Source organism: Salvelinus sp. IW2-2015, linkage group LG1 (genome assembly GCF_002910315.2).
Source record: "Salvelinus sp. IW2-2015 linkage group LG1, ASM291031v2, whole genome shotgun sequence".
Lineage (NCBI taxonomy): Eukaryota > Metazoa > Chordata > Actinopteri > Salmoniformes > Salmonidae > Salvelinus > Salvelinus sp. IW2-2015.
The window spans coordinates 20,960,849-20,980,342 of record NC_036838.1 but is presented as its reverse complement, the minus strand read 5'-3'; positions in this window follow the sequence as shown (position 1 = coordinate 20,980,342).

Below are 19,494 nucleotides of genomic sequence, written 5' to 3'. Positions count from 1 at the left end.
AATAACAAAACAAAAAATATAAATAAGTCCTAATTAGTCTATCCTTGCATCCTGAGTGGAGGAACATTGGATCCCCTCTTGGAAAATGGTGTGAAAAGGATACAAAGATAGAATATTGAACAAAGATTGAAATTGAACAAAGACCAAATCTGAGGCAGCATGGTTCAGTGTCCTATCCTCATGTCTATTCCACCACCTCCTCCTTATTCCATTCCCTCCCAGGCAGGTATAAACAGAAAGAGTGATTGCTGATGGAATAAAACAGAGTCCTTCATTAAATGTCAATTCAGGGCATGTGCTGATATTCTAAATGTTTAATTTAAATAATTCAAAAGTGGGGCTAGTTTGTTGTCAGTACAGGTTAGGTCGGGGTGTGACTAGGGTGGGTCATTTAGGTAATTATATATCTATGTTGGCCTGGTATGATTCCCAATCAGAGGCAGCTGTTTATCGTTGTCTCTGATTGGGGATCATATTTAGGCAGCCATTTCCCCTTTTGTGCTTTGTGGGATCTTGACTATGGATAGTAGCCTGTTAGCACTATTATTAGCTTCACGTTTCGTTTTTCTTCTGTTTTGTTTGGTGAGTTTATTATTTATTAAACATGTGGAATTCTACACATGCTGCACCTTTGTGCAATCATTATAACGATTGTGACAGCTGTGTCCTTCTCATGGACATTAACAAGGGCAAATCATTTTATGCAATCAATAGCACTACAGAAAACAGTGATGGCTAGTAGAAAATAATATACTATTTCTTATCAGTAACGTTATAATGAAAAAGGGAATTGCAACACAAAGCAAAATAAACAAAACAGTTAGTAGGACAGGATAACGTTACCGCTAAAATACCACAAATTAGTCCAGGGAATGGCAAACAAATGACATTATAAATGACTTTGTGGTGACTAGCTACAGGTGTTAGCAACTTAGCTAGCTAATAACATACCTTAAATGGGTGGCGCTTTCCCGGTGAGAACAGAACCCAGTTTCAACCGGCCCCCATTGTAGTCAGTGGCCACAAAGTGATCACTGTACACCAGTGGCGGTCGGTGCCGTTTAAGACGAGGGAGGGCGATTTATTACTTCCATGAGCATGGCCTTATTTCTATTACAGCATATTGGGTGACTGTCATTCATATTCCATTCACCCAGTTCAATGTAACAGCGATAGGTTTAGGCTACTACATGATATACACATCATGAGGTTGCTACAACCTAGCCTATGAATGAAAGTTTACAACGTAGGTGCGCACACAGGTCGAGAGAAAATTGAGGTGACAGTGAAACATGGACAGACAGTGACACATTCAAAGCCACCTTGCACACTCTTGCCTGCATCTAGCTGATCAAGGGTGTAATCTGATCCAGTCCAACAGTTGCAAACGAGAGTTTCTATTGGAGAAATTCAGGTATGTTTATCCCCGTTCCGTTTAAGAATGTTTTTCAACAGAATCGGCGGAAGGAATACACCCCTGATCACTCATAAACATAGCAGCCACGTTGTATTCCTTCTCACATCTATGCGCTCTCCTCCGCTCACCTTTTCACTTCACTTGTGGACTTCAATGCACAACACATCAGCTGTATGTGACCAGGTGAAAAAACCTTTCCAAGCCAAACCATATCATAACTGCTACACACAGCCCACATCGTTGTCACCATAGCTAAACTACCATCATAGTCGACATAGCTAATAGAACTAACGCGTTAGTAAACCCACTTCAATCATACAGTAACGTTACAGTGTACAGTCAGTAAGCACAGTTTAGCACTTACACCGGTGGGCCCTGTGGCAATACATTTGTAAAAACAAAAGGTTGCCTTGACTTGGAAGAGTTCCAGTGTTGTGTTGGATAGTCATAGCCAACTAGCTAACATAGCATCCCTCTGTTTGTGCAGGGTGTTGAGTAGGCTAAACTAGCTAGGTGCATTTGCTAGGTAAGTGAAACAAAGTTCAGCAAAAATGACAATCTCTCTCTTGCTTCTTCATTTTGGAAGAAATTAATTAGTTCAAAACTGTTCAACTACTGTCTTTCTCTCTCTTTGAGTCAACTACTCAACACATTTTAGGCACTGCAGTACTAGGTAGCTATACTTATGCTTTCAGTACTAGATTCATTCTCTGATCCTTTGATTGGGTAGACAACATGTCAGTTCATGCTGCAAGAGCTCTGATAGGTTGGAGGACGTCCTCCAGAAGTTGCTGTGTAAGTCTATGGAAGGGGGTGAGAACTGTGAGCCTCGTAGGTTTTGTTTTGAAGTCAATGTACCCAGAGGAGGAAGGAAGCTAGCTGTCCTCCGGCTACACCATGGTGCTACCCTACAGAGTGTTGTTGAGGCTACTGTAGACTTCATTGCAAAACGGTGTTATAATCAATTATGGTTACATTAATATATTTAGTAAAGTTTTAACTAAAAAGGATAACTTTAATGTTTCACTATTTTTATATTTATGAAATTCACTGAGGATGATGGTCCTCCCCTTACTTCTCTGAGGAGCCTCCACTGCTGGACATGGTCAACTGCAGCTGGTGAATGACTTCAGGCGTCGTATCGACACCGTAAGCAGGATTTTGGATGCCCTGCAGCCATGGCTGACACAAAGCTCCATCGCTGCCAGGAAAAGAGTGGAAATGTGTAGTGTATTTCTTTATGACCGCAACACTATTGCACCCGGGTACAATGCATTTAATTTTGGCTAAAGTCATTCAACTACTCGACTACCAACGTTATTCGCCGACACTTACTTTACTTCAGAGATTACTAACAGTCAGCCTAGCTAGCTACCATCTTTGTTCACTTCCTTTCGTTTTGATTTCCTTTCTTGAAGACTAATAGTAAGACGCTCCTTCAGCCCACCTCCTGTAATTATCCATTTTAGAACCACGAAGAAGAGTATCTAACGGATTACAGACTGTATAGAAGATCTTTGCGCTAGCATGAAGTAGATCTTTGTTTTTTATACTATTTACATTAAACAACCATTTTTTTTGGCAATTCAATGCCGAGACAAAAATCATTGTTCATGTAACAATAAATACACAATTTTTTATGCATTTTAAGCAATTTCGGAAATTCTGCGTTTTGATATAAAAATACAGAAATCTAAATACTCAAACAATGGACCTAAAAACTGTCTGGAGTACTGACAAACAGCCAGGCAAGTGTTATAAAAGGCTCAGACGTGGTTTTGGGTGAACTTCCCCTTTAATCCCGTAATGACATCCCGAGATGGTAACATCGGATCAGCTTTCCTGAATGGGGTAAGATAGGGGGGTGTGAGAAGGGAAGCTAGAGCTGGATACCTCACCTTAAACCTGGGGCATTGTAATTATATCTGCGGATGAGATTAGGACACAATGCACGGGCAAGCACATGAGCACACACACACGACACACAACAAATCTACAGCCACACACACACACACACACACACCTCCCAGGTAGGTAAAGTGCTTCTACCCTTTTCCAACCACTCTCTAACAGCCATAGACCTTGAGCCTGGAGGCCTTTCCAGTAGACGCTGAGTGAGTGAGGGATTTCTATAACTACGCCCCTGGGCCAGCACAATGCCATAAGCTGGGCAGTCAGAGAGTGGGAGGGACACACACATTTGAGCGATTCAGGGAATCTGGGTGCCGACGAAGCGAAAAGAAATGGGCGATAAAATCCTAATTTTCGCTCATTGCCAGGTCGTTTGTCTCCGTCTCGATGTTCGCCAGTCGTGGAAATGTTTGCAATGGCACTAGAGCTGACTCGACTCTGCGCTTCATCTATCATTTTAGTGTTCTCTCTCTCGTGTGCTTTCTTCTACTCTATCACTCCCTCTCCATCTCTCAGGATAAAGGAAAGTCTTCATAAACTTGTCTATTTGAAAAGACAGAGATGTTTTGAAGGCACTTGTGGAATGAATACAGCCCAAAATAAAACACTCGCAGTTGACTCTTTTCCTTCTTACTAGCGCTGACTTCGCTGATAGCTACTTTGAGGAACAAATGTACTTACCGTGACTGTGATATGTGGTTGTCCCACCTAGCTATCTTAAGATGGATGCACTAACTGTAAGTCGCTCTGGATAAGAGTGCATGCTAAATGACTAAAATGTCAAATGAATACAAACCAAGTATAACATGACTAGTTCAGAACTGCTGTACAACAACAGCAACAGAGAGAGAGAACAGGTGAAACACACCCTGCTCTGCCAGCCTGAAGTGTGTGTGAGATGAATGAATGTGTTAGATTTGAGTTAGTTTTGAGAGGGAGTGAGTGTTGTGTGTCTGGAGTTTTCAAACTTTTGGTCATACAATGTCAAGTGAGTGTGTGTGTTTGTGCGTGTACTGGAGAGTTTTGTGTACACCTGTGAGAGTGTTGGGGTAAATTTGGAGTACGTTTTGGAGTAGCAGTGAATGCTGCTGCAAGTGCCAGAGTGTTGACTTGAAGTGTGCAAGCATTGGGGGGTCAGTGAAGGAGTGGGTGTGAGTTGGAGGGACTGGGAGTAAGTGACTATGTGTTGATGCTGCAGTGTGAAGGCTAGTGTGTGTGTAGTCACACGTCTGAGTGTACAACATTCTACAACTATCTTACTATCCGCAATTATAATTCAGCAGGTAGCTTGCTATCCACATTTATCAGCGGAACTGGCCAGTAGCCAACCAGCCAGCCAGTCGCAACACTAAAGGGAACCTGTGACTACTAGATCCAAGGGAGTTTTTGAAGCAGAGCAGCGGAGGGTCACTGAATGCGACTTCAACTTAACTGGGAACAGGCAGATGTCAGGGGGACTATCTGAAGGCTTTTCGTGTTGGGCTTTCAACAGGATGACTCAGCAGCCCCACAGGCCCAGGGGTTAGAACCGTTAGCGGTTAGCGGTTAGCATCAGCTGGTCATGTCTCAATGGCTGCCTGGAGTCACTTCCAACCCGAATGAACCGCAATCAGGGCTCTAAATGAAAATGTTTCATTGGTAGCACTGGTGATCCCAACTGAAAAAGGTTAGGAGCACAAAATAAAATCTAGGAGCACCAGAAGATATATGTATTTTTTAATTGAGATAAAGCATATTGGGCCTAAATGCCTGCGCTCATAGGCAGCCCAATTCTGATATTTTTGTTTGACCAATCAGATCAGCTCTGAAAAAGAATTGGGCTGCATGTTTAAATGCAGCCTTACGAATTCTAGCCACTTTTGAAGCGCATGTTATGCTCTAGACCAGGGGTGTCAAACTCAAATACCCAGTGGGCCAAAATGTAAAACCTGAACAAAGTCGCGGGCCAACATTGAACAAATGAACCTTTTAATATGGACCCAAACAAGTTTTGCTTTAACATTGAATATGGAACAAGCATCGCTTATTACCATACAATATATAATTTAATAGTGGAGACATGCAAAATCGAATTTCAAATGAAAAAACACATCAATGGCATTCATTTATTAAATAAATAAAATTTAAATAAAAATCGTATGCCTCTTTTCTATTTGCAGCCTTCTGATTTAAATACCAAAATAAACTTTTTCCAGATGTGTCGCAGCTCTCATCCACAGCGAGGGAGAACGCAACGAAATATTTTCCCTTTTCCATCAGCTGGTCATACAGATTGGTGGCAAGATCACATGTGCGATCAGCTACTGTGTTCCTGCTCAGGCTCACGTTTGAAAATGCTTGCTTTTTCTCTGGGCATACGAGGTCACAAACTTTCATCATGCACTTTTTCACGAACTCTCCCTCATTAAAGGGCCGGGCTGATTTTGCGATCTCTGCTGCCACTATATAACTAGCCTTTACAGCAGCCTCACTTTGTGATGTGGCTTTTTTGAACATAATCTGTTGTGAAACCAAACTTCTTTTCATCTCCTCTACTTTCTGGCTCCTTTGAGTCATGTCCATGTCCTTGTATTTGTCATGGTGTTTCGTTTCATAGTGTCGTCTAATGTTGTACTCCTTACTTACAGCCACGTTGACTCTACAAACAAGACAAACAGGTTTGTCTTTTACATATGTAAACAGATATTCTGCCTCCCACTTGTCCAGAAAGCTCCTGTTTTCTGCCTTTCTTTTCGCCATTTTTGGGAAGGGATAGCGCGCTGACAGTTGTAGCGTCTATGTTGCTATGACTACTGTCACAGAGGAGAGGGCGTTTCTGAGTCCTGTCCTGATTGGCGCGCGAAAACAACAGCAGAGCATTATGGGATTCGTAGTATTAGCGGTGAATGCGCTGTATAATACCGGCGGGCCAGCTCTAGTAGTAATTTGGTATTGTCTCGCGGGCCAAATATAATTACCCCACGGGCCAAATTTGGCCCGCGGGCCAGAGTTTGACACCCATGCTCTAGACACTCATATTTAACCCTGTAAAGACATGTTTATTATCAAAAGCTAAAATGTCGATACAAAAACCTGTCATTGAAATTTGCAAAGTCATTTGTGGAATATTAGGTTTCTACAATGTGTAAAAGCACTACCTATTGAGATGAGTTACAGTGAAAAGTTTAGATACTTATTTAATTAACCAGGTTGTTTCCCCCAGTTTTTCCCATTCAAAATCACACAATTTTTTGTTGTTGAAAATCAACAAAAATGGGATGTGCCACATCAGGAAAAAACTTTTGAGATCAGGGAAGGAAAACAAAAAATATATTTTGGAGGGTAGGCCTATAGTAGCACAATATAATTTCAATTGCGCACCTCAAGAGACTGGTGGTGTTTCTGTACTCAAAGCGCAATATCAGAGTTTGCAAAACAAAAGACCCAACCGATTGATACAAAATCATGATATCATATCATGCTGCCAGGTAAGCCGACTTTGCACTTAACGTTTCATTTGGAAACGTTTATAGGAAAGCCTTTGGAAATGACTGTTTCGGGCGTCACTAACTAGCTACACAAAGTTGTGGACACAGGCATTCCTATGCCGTTACGTCTCCAGAAATCACTGATGCGTTCTTTAAATGGAGGCTTTGGACTGAACGAATCTGCACTCGCTTTTTTCTCAATTGAACTCGGAAACAATTGCAGAGTGCAGCCTGTCATTACAACAATTATTACGTTGGTGATTTTTAACCTGCTCGCACTGGTGTTCCAGAAATTGAAATGTTAGTTCGCACAGCAAAATATCTGCGAGCAGACAACAGTTATCGAGAAAGTGTGAAAAGACTACTACTGACAGGCAGGAATACAGACTACAGACAAACAAGCGACAAACACAGCAACAGACAGACCCAGGCAGGCACTCTCAAACCCACACCTACAATCCGCATGCGTGCACGGGCATGCAAGCACTCACGCAAAGCAACACACAATGACAGTCACCCAGCCAGACATGGTAGCCAGGGTACATGCCAGAGTCGTACCCCAACGCCAAGCACAGCAGATGGGTGCACACACACACACCAGAGGCCATTGCCAACTTCTCACACTCCACGGACTCACTGTCTGCAACAATTTGGCCTTATTTACACCCTTGAGTAAGGTGGTGTGTGTGTGTTAGTGTGGAAATGAGTCAACACTCTCTAATGTGCTGGGTCACACGAGGTCAGAGAAGAGATTACTATTTGTGGTGTGCCGCTGTGGCAGCTACACAGGCACCACACCAAGCTAGGTAAAACCCTGACAAAACGACAGATATTATATCACTCTGTAAATCATATGAGTTGCATATCGCTGAGTAGATCTAGTGCTACCCACATTTATTCAACCCCTTTGTTATGGCAAGCCTAAATACACTGGAACTAAATGATAAAACGCAACATGTAAAGTGTTGGTCCCATTTCATGAGCTGAAATAAAAGGTCCCAGGAATGTCGTGTGCAGTCGTGGGTGAACGGGAGGACAGGATGGGAGCATGCACCCCTGAGGGTTGAGTGTTGAGGGTTAAGGTGGAGGATGCGGTTGCTTCCCCTCACCACCTTGGAGTGGCCCGTCAGGAAGGCCAGGATCCAGTTGCAGAGGAAGCTGTTCAGTCCCAGGGTCCTGAGCTTAGTGATGAGCTTGGAGGGCACTATGGTGTTGAACACTGAGCTATTGTCAATTAACAGCATTCTCACATTGGTGTTCCTTTTGTCCAGGTGGGAGAGGGCAGTGTGGAGTGCAATAGAGATTGCGTCATCTGTGGGTCTGTTGGGGCGGTTTGCGAATTGGAGTGGGTCCAGGGTGTCTGGGTTTATGGTGTTGATGTGAGTCATGACCAGGCTTTCAAAGCATTTCATGGCTACAGATGTTATCCACAGCGACTTACAATAGTGAGTGGATACATTTTCGTACAAAATACAACAGTATGAAACTGAAAATACACATTTAGGTTTAACCTTGCAATATTCTCTGGTTGACAGAATACCAAGAGTGTGCAAAGCTGTCAAGGTAAAGGGTGGCTACTTTGAAGAATCTAAAATGGAAAAAATATTTTGATTTGTTTAACACTTTTTTGGTTACTCCATGATGCCATATGTGTTATTTCATAGTTTTGATGTCTTCACTATTATTCTACAATGTTGAAAATAGTAAAAATAAAGAAAAACACTTGAATGAGTAGATGTGCCCAAACATTCGACTTTTGAACCCACAAATGCTGATGCTCCAGAAACTCTAGTCTAAAGAAGGCCAGTTTTATTGCTTCTTTAATCAGAACAATAGTTTTCAGCTGTGCTAACATAACTGCAAAAGGCTTTTCTAATGATCAATTAGCCTTTTACAATGATAAACTTGGATTCGCTAACACAACGTGCCATTGGAACACAGGAGTGATGATTGCTGATAATGGGCCTCTGTACGCCTATGTAGATATCCCATAAAGCCGTGTCCAGCTACTATAGACATTTACAACATTAACAAAGTCTACACTGTATTTCTGATCAATTTGATGTTATTTTAATGGACAAAAAATGTGCTTTTCTTTCAAAAACAAGGACGTTTCGAAGTGACCCCAAACTTTTTGAACTTTTGCCAGAGACAGGAACATTTAATGCTTCATCATCCCCTCCTTGTCAGCTACCAGTCCAAGGCCCCATTCCAATACTTTCAAAAGGAATCCTCCCTTGAGTGCCTTTCCTCCTTTCCTTTAATGGGGCAGGAATAAAAGCCTGCACACACAGTTGTTGCCCAGGCTTGAAGAACACTGCTATAGAGCATTGTAATTACAACCTTATTAACATTGGGGTCCAGACTCAAATCCACAAGAGCCCGTGTGTTTGCTAGTTGATGTCCGTGGATAACTTTATCTAGTAAATTGACGTCATCATGGCTAACCATGTACAGTGTTTAGGTAATCAACGCCAAAACCACAAGACACAGTGGCGTTTAAAGGAAAACTCCACTCAGAAATCAGATTTTGGTTTCTGTGTCATTAGTCCACAGCATTGTATGACGCAAAACGGATCATCATGATGACGTGGCAAGTGACACTTCGCTTCTTGAAAATCCTACGTCTTGAAAACTTGACTGCTGACATGCAAAACATTTTGGGACTGTAATGCAAGAGTGGACTCACGAAAAAAACGACCAAACGATAGCTTTTGAGTGGATTTTTCCTTTGGGCTTGAAACATGCAGTTCCTTATTATATAATGTTGTATAATAATGACAGTGAATCATTTGTATTGCCATACCGTAGGTAGCATTGTCAAGATGACTGGTCCAGGCCCCGACAGGTCCAGTCTCTGGGTAAATGTCTCTGATTAGTAATGCTTCGCTGCATCCATCGGTACATTCACATTCGAGTTCGCTGTGAGGTTTATCCCAGTTGAGCCCGGGTGGACGTAGGCCAGAGCGGCGGTGGCGGGAGCGCCCCCCAGGGTGTTTCCATGGCGCTGCGTTGGACGTGAAGGTCACGTCGGCTGTCATCAGATCAGAGGGAATGCAGGGCCTCCACTGAGTACAGTGTTCGTATTAGCAAAGCCTCCAAGTCACAAAGAGTTGGGCTGAGGCGATCATAATATGGACACCATAACCATTGTATGGCTTGTAGCGCATAGATGTGCTGGTAGGCTCTGGCTACACTGAGTTGAGTTAACGCCCTCCATCTCTCCAGGGTCTTTCCCATTTACAACATGAAGGATGGAGTCAGAAACGTCATGCCCTTATTGCCCTCGCTTTCAACCCCTCATTTGGAGTGTTCTGGCTAGCTCTGATCCGCCACACTTCCCAGCAATGTTCCCTTCACTCCGTTCACGCCCCTTCAAACAGCTGTCAGTCAGATTATGTTTGTGTGTTCGTCACACTATCCTGTTGGAGTGAAGGGAGGGAGTGGGAGGAACTACATATTGGAAATCACTGTGTTTCTCCTCAGGCTTGAGGAAGACCATGTTGAAACGTTGCACAACAAAACTGCAGGATTCTATCTTTCTTGCATCAGTTTACTTTTTGTACCCTGCACTACTTCTAAACTAGTTCCTCACTATTGTTAACGAAGTGTTAGCAACATTCTGATTTGACACAACAGGTGTTTGTGGTAGCGCCCTACAGTGGTCCTAAAACAGGAGGGGGGCAAGAGGGGTCAGGGTTCGGGTCCTAATGCTCTCACAGAGATATTTTCATCACTACATTGGAGATGGGGTCATTTGGGGAGGGGAGTTAGGAAGAAAAGTGTCAAGTCTAAGTTTCATTGTTTATTTGCCACAAGCTGTAACGATTGTCTCATGGAGGAGACCAAAACGCAGCGTGGTAAGTGTTCATATTATAATTTAATACAAAACTGAACACTAAACAAAATAACAACGAGAGTGAACGAAAACGAAACAGTTCTGTTAGGTGAAGACACACAAAACAACTACCCACAAACACAGGTGGGAACAGGCTACCTAAGTATGGTTCTCAATCAGAGACAACGATAGACAGCTGCCTCTGAGAACCACACCCGGCCAAACACATAGAAAAGGACAACATAGAATGCCCACCCCAACTCACGCCCCCATCTCTAAGGTCAGGGCGTGACACAAGCACAGGATTAAACAGGTGTAAAACAGTACTGAAATGTCCCAAAGTACAGTAATAAATGTAATAATATAGATAAAATAAAATAAAAACACACAAGAGATATGAGATAAAGAAACACAAGAATGAAAATACACTACCGTTCAAAAGTTTAGGCTCACTTAGAAATGTCCTTGTTTTTGAAAGAAAAGCACATTTTTTGTCCATTAAAATAGCATCAAATTGATCAGAAATACAGTGTAGACATTGTTAATGTTGTTAAAGACTATTGTAGCTGGAAACAGCAGATTTTTTATGGAATACCTACATAGGCCATTATCAGCAACCATCACTCCTTTGTTCCAATGGCACGTTGTGTTAGCTAATCCAAGTTTATAATTTTAAAAGGCTAACTGATCATTAGAAAACCCTTTTGCAATTATGTTCACGAGAATAGACTGACGAGTTTTAGAAGAAAGTACTTTGTTTCTGGCCCTTTTTGAGCCTGTAATCGAACCCACAAATGCTGATGCTCCAGATACTCAACTAGTCTAAAGAAGGCCAGTTGTATTGCTTCTGTAATCAGCACAACAGTTTTCAGCTGTGCTAACATAATTGCAAAAGGGTTTTCTAATGATCAATTAGCCTTTTAAAATGATAAACTTGGATTAGCTAACACAACGTGCCATTGGAACACAGGAGTGATGGCTGCTGATAATGGACTTCTGTACGCCTATGTAGATATTCCATAAAAAAATCAGCCGTTTCCAGCTACAATAGTCATTTACAACATTAACAATGTCTACACTGAATTTCTGATCAATTTCATGTTATTTTAATGGACAAAAAGAAAGCTTTTCTTTAAAAAACAAGGACATTTCTAAGTGACCTCAAACTTTGAACAGTAGTGTATGTACTGTGCCAGTACTGTACTGAATGTGCAGGGGTACTGGAGTGGTTGAGGTAGGTACAGTGAGCTCCAAAAGTATTGGGACAACAATGTTTTGTCGTTGTTTTGTCTCTGTACTCCTGCACTTCGAATTTGAAGTAATACAAGGGTTTAGAAATTACAGTACTTTGTGAACATAGTCGACCCATTGTAGGGGACCAAAAGTATTGAGACAAATTCTCATGTATTAAAGTAGTCTACATTTTAGTATTTGGTCCCATATTCCTAGCACGCAATGATTACATCAAGCTTGTGGCTCCACGAACTTGTTGGATGCATTTGCTGTTTGTTTTGGTTGTGTTTCAGATTATTTTATGCCCAATAGTAAAATGGGGGGAAAGTGTCTGATAGCAGGAATAAATTATAAATAAAAATGGTAATAAATACTAATGGTAATATCTACATGTAAACAAGGTTAAAAGTGACACACAGATAAATAGATAAATACTAGTTGTAAGGGCAATCACAATAATCAATGAGTAGTAGCATAATGGTAATAATAAATCGAATATATAATATAATCATATAATCATTATAGCAGCAGCATAGGTGTGAGTGGGTGTGTGCATGTGGGTGTATGTGTGTGGCGTCAGGAATGAGTGTGTGAGAGGATGTATGCAAGCGTTTGTATGTGAGCGCGTGTGTGTGCCTGAGTCGGTAGAGACAGGTGGAGAGTCCGTGGGAGTGGGAGTGGCAGGGGTTGTTAGCCATTTAACAGTCTTATGGTCTGGGGGTAGAAGCTGTCTCAGAGTGTGTTGGTCCGAGACCCGATGTTCCAGTACCGCCTGCCGGACAGGAGCAGAGAGTACAGTCAATGGCTCTGGTAGCTGGAGTCTTTGGCAATTTTCCAGGCCTTTCTCAGACACCGCCTGGCACGAATGTCCTGGATGGCTGGGCGCTCGCCCCAGTGATGCACTGGGCCGTCGGCAACACCCTCTGTAGGGTCTTACAGTCGAGGGCGGTGCAGTTGCCACAGGGCAATTCCACGATAACTGAATTACGCTTTTAACAAACCATACAACTCCATGCACAAAGTCTACTTTGAACAATTTACACAGACATTTTTATAAAAACACATTTACTGGAAAAACAGTGCAGATGGTAATAGAATTACGGTCAAATCTCCCTCAGTTTTTTAAGTATTTATTTTGGTTATTGAACTACAGAAGGTGAAGTGGAGTAACGGATTTACATCATGAATCTTGCTTTGACAACCAGACGACAGAAAGAGAAAATAAACCGTTATGAGCTGAACATAACAGTATGCCAGTGGAAGGGAGGACAGCAGCAGGTGACCCAACTGGTTTGTGACAACTATGATTTCCCATTATAGCCAATTTATTTGCAATAATTCTGTTACATATTTTTCGGTAATTCTGTTACCGATTTGGTAACATAATTACTAGTATCAATCACTTGATGATTCATAAACAAACTTGATCTCAGTAAAAACACTAAAATGTATTGGTCGGTCTAACTTTACCTGTTACTTCTGTGAACTAATTATTCTTCCTCATGAGAGAGAGAAATTAGAAAATATCTTAAAGATGTGGGTTTTTGGTAACGGAATTACAAGGCACAAGGCAATGTTTCTTAAACTTACAGAAGGCAAATAATTTCTCCAAAACTAAATATAAATGTTGATATTAGTTGGCAGGGGTCTTTACTTCAATATTATTGTTTTCTGATGTGCACTGACCAAATGTATGTGGACGCCTGCTTGTCGATTCCAAAATCATGGGCATTAATATGGAGTTGGTCCCCCATTTGCTGCTATAACAGCCTCCACTCTTCTGGGAAGGCTTTCCACTAGATGTCGGAACATTGCTGTGGGGCCTTCCATTCAGCCACACAAGCATTTGTGAGGTTGGGCACTGATGTTTGGATATTAAGCCTGACTCGCAGTCGGTGTTCCAATTCATCCCAAAGGTGTTTCGATGGAGTTGTGCAGGCTAGTCAAGTTCTTCCACACCGATTTCGACAAACCAATTCTGTGTGCCCCTCACTTTGTGCACAAGGCATTGTCATGCTGAAAGTTGGAAGCACAGAAGCGTCTAGAATGTCATCATTCCTTCACTGTAACTAAGGGGCCTAGCCCGAACCATGAAAAACAGCCCCAGATCATTATTCCTCCTCCACCAAACTTTACAGTTGGCACTATGCATTCAGGCAGGTAGCGTTCTCCTGGTATCCGCCAAACCCAGATTTGTCCGTAGACTGCCAGATGGTTAGGTGTGATTCATCACTTCAGAGAACACGTTTCCACTGCTCCAATGTCGGCAAGCTTTACACCACTCCAGACAACGCTTGGCATTGCATTTGGTGATCTTAGGCTTGTGTGCGGCTGCTCGGCCATTGGATAAGCATTTCATGAAGCTCCTAACGGACAGTTCTTGTGCTGACGTTGCTTCCAGAGGCAGTTTGGAACTCAGTAGTAAGTGTTGCAACCAATGACAGACAATTTTTACGCGCTGTGCGTTTCAGCACTCGGCAGTCCCGTTCTGCGCGCTTGTGTCGCCTACCACTTCACGGCTGAGCCGTTGTTGCTCCTAGATGCTTCCACTTCACAATAACAGCATTTAAAGTTGACCGGGGCAGCTCTAGCAGGGTAGAAATTTGACAAACTGACCTGTCGGAAAGGTGGCATCCTATGACGGTGCCATGTTGAAAGTCACTGAGCTCTTCAGTAAGGCCATTCTACTGCCAATGTTTGTCTATGGAGATGGCATGCCTGTGTGCTCGATTTGATCCACCTGCCAGCAACAGGTGTGAATGAAATAGCCGAATCCACTCATTTGAAGGGGTGTCAACATACTCTTTTATATATAGTGTATTTCTTTCTTTATACATGTTTTTTGTTTATTTTAGCCCCCTTTTTCATAATATCCAAAAACCCGGGTCTGTAGTGATGCCTCAAACACTGCGATGCAGTGCCTCAGACCGCAGCGCCACTCTGGAAGCCCATATATAGTGTCTTTCTAATACCTTTTAAGACTTTTGCAGAGGGAAGTGTTCAGTCCCAGGGTCCACAGCTTGGTGACGAGCTTGGAGGGCACAATAGTGTTGAACGCTGGGCTGCAGGCGATGAACATCATTCTCACATTGTTATTCCTGGTCTAGGTGGGAGAGGGCAGTGTGGAGTGCAATTGAGATTGCTGTATGTAAATTGGAGTGGGTCAACGGTGTCTGGGATGATGGAGATGATGTGTGCCATGACCAGCCTTTCGAAGCACTTCATGATTACAGATGTAAGAGCTGCAGGGCAATAGTCATTGTGGCAGGTTGCCTTAGTGTTCCTGGGAACGGGAATGATGGTGATCAGCTAAAGACATGTGGGGATTACAGACTGGGACAAGAAAAGTTTGAAAATGTCAGTAAAGATGCCTGCTAGCTGGTCTGCGCATGCTCTGAGAATGCGCCGTGGAATACCGTCTGGCCCTGCGGCCTTGCGAGTGTTGATCCATTTAACTTGGGATTTCCCTGAGTCCAATGTCCTGTTCTTTTGGTGAATGTACAATCCATCAAGTTGGATAGCCGTGTGGGGTGTAATGTCAGAGAGCCATGTTTCAGTAAAGCAGAGAATATTGAAATTACGAGAGTCCCGTTGAAAGCAAAATTTGTGATTGGAGGTCATCCATCTTTTTATCAAGTAGCCAATAAAATGGAGGGGCTGGTTTTCCCTTCGCCTTAGTCTCACCAGAACACCATTCTCTTGCCTCTTTTTCGCCTGCATTTCCTCTTGGGTAGCCCGAAGATTGGGTCGGAAGTACACAAAGAGCCCAGGGCAGATGAGTCAAGGTCAAAGTTAAAGCCGGAATTAAAGGTCCAATGCGGCCGTTTTTATCTCAATATAAAATCATTTTTGGGTAGCAATTAAGTACCTTTCTAACCATGTTTCCATCCATAGTTTTAATGCGAGTAAAGTCATATCGTATAAAAACAAATTAAGACAGCTGTCATGGAAACAGGAGTTTCTCCCATTCTTTTCTGCAGATCCTCTAAAGCTCTGTCAGGTTGGATGGGGAGCTTTGCTGCACAGCTATTTTCAGGTCTTTAAACAGATGTTTGATCAGGTTCAATTCCGGGCTCTGGCTGGGCTACTCAAGGACATTTAGAGACTTGTCCCAAAGCCACTTCTGCATTGTCTTAACTGTGTGCTTAGGGTCGTTGTCCTGTTGAAAGGTGAACCTTCGCCCCAGTATTGCTTCCTAGCAAAGAGCAATTTCTCAAGCAAGAATTTTGTTAGGACTGTCTGGGACTGGTCTGGGTGGGGAGGCAAAAACTGAAAATGACTGAAAAAGACTGTTGGAAAAGCATTCCAGATGACTACCTCATGAAGCTGGTTGAGAGAATGCAGTGTTGAGAATGAAGTGTGTGCAAAACTGTCATCAAGGCAAAGGGTGGCTACTTTGAAGAATCTCAAATATTTTTTGATTTGTTTAACACTTTTTTGGTTACTACATGATTCCATATGTGTTATTTCATAGTGTTGATGTCTCCACTATTTTTCTACAATGAAGAAAATAGTAAAAAATAAAGAAAAACCATTGAATGAATAGGTGTGTCCAAACTTTAGACTGGTACTGTACTTAAAACACAGCAAATCACATTTTTGACTGCACTGGGCCTTTAAGATTAGTAACAGCTAAAAAGTGCTTGTTGGTCATATGAAATTATAGCGGATACATTCTGTTTAAAAAAAAGTAAAGATAAAATAATCACAAAATAGCAAAGCTGTGTCGGAGCTCGCTAGATGGCAATCATACAGTACGGCGCCATCACAGCTATCAGTGTTTAATTCTGTGCCCCAGCTATTAAAAAGTGCATGTCATATCTTTGCAGCTCACAGTGACATTCACATATTAGGTAGGAAATGGACTTTGTGAGAACGTGTTAGAGGCTGGAGAGAAGTGTTGTACCTGGGTCGACATTTCTCTACCGCTCAACACCTGTAGCAAACAGAAAGACACACACACACACACTGTGACATTGCTATGGGTAGGATAGTCTTATTAGCTGAATGGACGTGTGCATTAGATGGGCAGAAGACACTCGGCCACTCTTGGATGAAAAAGGGAAAAAAAGTGATCCACTGTTGGAGGACAGGGGGAAAAAAATCTGTCAAACAGTGCTAATTTATCATTAAAACAAAATCTTTAAAGGGTGCTTCAAAGATAACAGAGAACGAGGGAGAGGCCTGATACGGTTAATATTTTGCTTCTTTAAGTGTTGAAAACACACATATAGGCATACATAATGCGCATAAACACAGTGCATTGTGCAGCTAATCCCGCCTAAGCACTCCTGTCTTGAGCTGTCTTCTGAAAGCGGACTGATAGATAGATGCTAAGGGACGAGAGCCAGAGCTTAGCCTAGCAGAGCCTAGGCACGTAGCAACAGCAGGTCTTGCTTATTAACGAAGCGTGCCGAGTGGCAAATTAAGCGTGAAATAGGCCCTATCGCTGACACCACACAAACGACAGGTATGGAAGGGAAGGAAGAAGATGCAGAGAGAGAGAGAGAGAGAAATAGAGAGGGAGAGAGAGGATGTAGGAGCGTGCTTTTGACATTCATTTAACATAATCACTGTTTCTTGTCGTTGTCGTGAAACGGCACAACTAGCTATTCTACAAATTGCATACGGGTTTGGGATGACTGAATGATGAGCTCTAGGTTAATACTGTACCATTGGCTAACATGTTTCTGTATATGGTGAAATGTCCATGATACAGGCATTAGGAAAGGCATGCTATAGAATGGCTAAGAGGTGGGTTGAAAATATACTCTGGATACGACAGTGCCATCTATGGGTAGAATGAGACATGATGTGAAGGGTCTGTCTGGACACACCTAAACCTTTACATCAGTGGAGGCTCCTCAGAGGAGGAAGGGAGGACCATCCTCCTCAGTGAATTTCATAAATATAAAAATAGTGAAACATTAAAGTTATCCTTTTTAGATAAAACTATACTAAGTATATTCACTTAACCAAATAATTGATTAAAACACACTGTATTAAAATGAAGGTCTACAGTAGCCTCAACAGCACTCTGTAGGGTAGCACCATGGTGTAGCCGGAGAACAGTTAGCTCCCGTCCTCCTCTGGGTATGTTGACTTAAAAACAAAACCTAGGAGGCTCATGAATCTCACCCACTTCCATAGAATTACACAGTAATTATGACAACTTCCAGAGGACATCCTCCAAAAAAACAGAGCTCTTGCAGCATGAACTGACATGTTGTCCACCCAATAAAAGGATCAGATAATTAATCTAGTACTGAAAGCATAAGCTACAGCTAGCTAGCACTGCAGTGCATACAATGTCGTGAGTAGTTGCCTCAAAGAGAGAAAGACAATAGTTGAACAGTTAACAAATGAATGTATTCTTAAATTAAGGAGAAGCAAGAGAGAGTGAGAGAGAGAGAGCTAGCTACAGCATATTTGGTTGTATTCTTTTAAACTTTCACTTAGCTAGTTGAATGCAGCTAGCTAGTTTAGCCTACTGAAACACCTGGCTCAAACAGAGAGGGATGCTATGTTAGCTAGCTGGCTATTCTATCCAACACTGGAACTCTTCCTATTCAAGGTAAGCATTTGGATTTAGTCATTTTTTGCCGCCGGTGTAACTGCTAAACTGATTTGTAACTGTACACTGTATTGCATGATTGTAGTGAGTTTACTAACACGTTAGTTATAGTAGCTATGTTGACTATGACGTTAATATGGTAACAACGATGTAGGCTGTGTGTAGCGTTTAGCAGTCATGATATGAAGGTTAGGTTTGGAAAGGATTTTTCGCCTGGTCACAGACAGCTGATGTGTTGTGCACTGAAGTCCACAAGTGAAGGAAAAAGGTGAGAGAAGAGCGCATAGATATTGTTGCTTGAAGGAATTATACACTGCTCAAAAAAATAAAGGGAACACTTAAACAATACAATGTAACTCCAAGTCAATCACACTTCTGTGAAATCAAACTGTCCACTTAGGAAGCAACACTGATTGACAATAATTTTCACATGCCTTGTTGTGCAAATGGAATAGACACAAAGGTGGAAATTATAGGCATTAGCAAGACACCCCAAAAAAGGAGGTGATTCTGCAGGTGGTTGACCACAGACAACTTCTCAGTTCTATGCTTCCTGGCTGATGTTTTGGTCACTTTTGAATGCTGGGGGTGCTACTCCTCTAGTATTGGAGCATGAGACGGAATCTACAACCCACAACAAGTGGCTCAGGTAGTGCAAAGTTCAATCCAGGATGGCACCTCAATGCGAGCTGTGGCAAAAACAAGGTTTGCTGTGGTCTGTCAGGCGTAGTGTCAGAGATGGAGCGCTACCAGGAGAAGGGCCCCAGTACATCAGGAGAAGTGGAGGAGGCGTAGGAGGGAACAACCAGCAGCGGACGCTACCTCCGCCTTTGTGCAAGGCAGGTGCACTGCCAGGCCCGCAAATGACTCCCGCAGGCCAAAATGTGCATTGTGTCTGCTCAAACGGTCAGAAACAGACTCATGAGGGTGGTATGAGGGCCCGACGTCCACGGTGGGGGTTGTGCTTACAGCCGCAGCACGTGCAGGACGTTTGGCATTTTGCAGAGAACACCAAGCTTGGCAAATTCGCCACTGGCGCCCTGTGCTCTACAGA